This window comes from Oratosquilla oratoria, chromosome 27, assembly GCF_046742065.1.
Source record: "Oratosquilla oratoria isolate Oo_2021 chromosome 27, ASM4674206v1, whole genome shotgun sequence".
Taxonomy (NCBI): Eukaryota; Metazoa; Arthropoda; class Malacostraca; order Stomatopoda; family Squillidae; genus Oratosquilla; species Oratosquilla oratoria.
Window position 1 is genome coordinate 35767415 of NC_134803.1, and position 2500 is coordinate 35769914.

General features: G+C 40.5%; 1 protein-coding gene across 1 annotated transcript in view; it reads left to right on the forward strand.

Moving 5' to 3' along the window:
- Positions 1–2500, forward strand: part of KFase (kynurenine formamidase) — a 76294-nt gene that overhangs the window by 61474 nt on the left and 12320 nt on the right. The gene's annotated exons all lie outside the window — the stretch shown is intronic.

Genomic DNA, 2500 nt, shown 5'->3' on the forward strand with positions numbered 1-2500 from the left:
CACACACACACACACACACACACACACACACACACACACACACACACACACACACACACACACACACACATACACACACACACACACACACACAGACACACACACACATACACACACACACACACACATATACAGCTATGAAGACTTTTCTTTTTGAGAGTTAGGAACCATTACCTAGTCTGAGTTTATTTCCCAACTTTTTTGAGAGGATTCCATCTTCAGATACTAAATATGCAATAAACAAGCAAGTATCCACACATTACTAGTTATCTTGGAAACCTTCATCAACGTCGCTCCTACTCACGTCATCCCTAAGGTCAACCGTTGACCCAGGCTGACATAGGTTGACCCCTCTTAGCTTAACAGAGAAGCCCATTCTCACCAGACGCCTAGTAGGCTAGTGCCTGTCAGCCCGTATCGTGAGTTTTTCTTGTTTTAAATGCCGGCTTGCTAGGCCTGTCGCACAACCCTCCTCTTTTATCCGGGCTTGGGACCGGCATGTGGTTGGTTAGACATCCACATAGCAGAGAAGCCCATCCCAATCTTTATTAACTTTATACATACTGCATGTGTGCTGCCTTTGATGATCTTTCTCTCTTCTTCTCTGCCATCGTTTTACTTCACTATACACGTATTATCCCAGCGTGGATGGTGTTCATATCATTCTGTGCATTTTAATATCGCGTTGTTCATGCTACAGTACCATACAGCAGCTATACAGTATATTCCCGTATCTTTGTCGATATACTGTAACTTGTCTCTCCAAGACAGAAATGAAGAACGCAAGGAACAAGAAAGGAGGAAAGAGGACATAGTAAGGAAGGAATTAAAGGAGAAAATGAACGAATATCATATTTACATAACAAACTACCTGTTCATGTTGTGATATCAAATACAATGGACCTTGGACACTTAAAAAACAGCATCGATAAATATATGGAGTCCAACCTCAATCTAACTTATGTCTCAGCATCGTGAGTTCATACACTTAAATCAATTCGCAAGCAGCCCCGTAAGAGCCAATAGGTCTGTTGATGTTTGTATTTCTTTTGTATTCCTTTGTATTTGTAATATAGCATACCATGTAACGAATGTAATATGATATCCTTAGTAATAGTTAGAATATAGCTATGAAATCTGTCAGGGTGATTTAATGATTATCTTGATTTAATCTCAGTAACAAAGGGGAATTAAGCTTATCTCGATCAAGTACATCCTATGTAACCTACTTTGTATCGAGAATTACTGATCTCCCTATATCTAACTCAGCTGTAGAGGGAAGGGGTTGGGTTGATTGCCCCTTTGATGGCGAAAAAGGTTAATACTGAAAATTTCAAGAACATTAGTTTATTTCACGAAATTTAAAGGTCCAGTTACTACTTCAGTCTTAAGCGAAAATTTATTCCATCCACTCTTAATTGGCGAAGACTTTTTACAGATAGAAATTTATACTATCCGCTGAAGTAAGTCTTTTGAAGAAACACAAACATTAACATAAAGAAAGCAATAGAATAATAATGACAAAAAATTATTGTTCAATTAGTGAATAAAATTCCCACCAAATTGAAATGAATAGTGTGTAACTCCGCCCATTTTTCTTTCCTGACCAATCACGATCGTTGTTGAAGGACGCGTACTGGGGTAGAAGGTGTGGCTTCTCTTACCTGAAATGTCATCGGTGACTTTCGACGATTTCTTCCCTTGAAAGTAAGGAAGAAGAGTGTGTGCAGGCTAAGCGCTCTTGAATTGTATATGTCAGTGAGTGATTGAATGTGAAAGTCATAGATGATCTTCAGTGAAATGACGTCTTCCCTGGAATCGTTTTTTTTTTTTTTTTTTTTATGGAATCCCTAAGAAGGGAAAGACAAAAGTCTTCGTGTGGATGAAGAAAAAGGTGAGGAGCCTACGCCAGGAGACGCGTAACTGCAGCTGAAGGCCGTCACTTGGACTATTATTGTAGGTTATAGTCACTGCTGGGATCGGAGAGAAGTACGGGATTCGAACCCACAACTGATTGAATGCGACACCAGCAATTAAGCCATTAGTTTAGGAAATTAGTTTTGAATACTTATTCAATGGGAGGATTCTTTCAAGTGGATAAATCACGTGGTCTTTGGTTTTCAGGATGGCACAAAGGGTCGGTCGAAGTAGTTTTAATTTAACCCTTTATCTGGTGTCCTCCTTTTGACTGAATAAATTCGTCAGGCGTTAACCAGAACACTGTATAAAAGTCCGTCGGCCGCCGTCCCCCGAGAAGGTTGATCGAAGAAATACGGATCACATACAAAACTAAGGACTGCACAGGGGAGAATGGGGAGATCATTGGTGGGGATAGCGTTGAAAGAGAGAAAGAGAGCAAGCTGGGTGAGAGGACTGGAGTGAAAGATATTATGGAAGTGGTAGAAGAGTGGAAGTGGAATTGTGCAGATAAGTTAACCCGCCAACTAATGGCGAGAGATGGAGCAAGTGTGTTTCTGAGTGGACGCCGCGAGATGGGAAG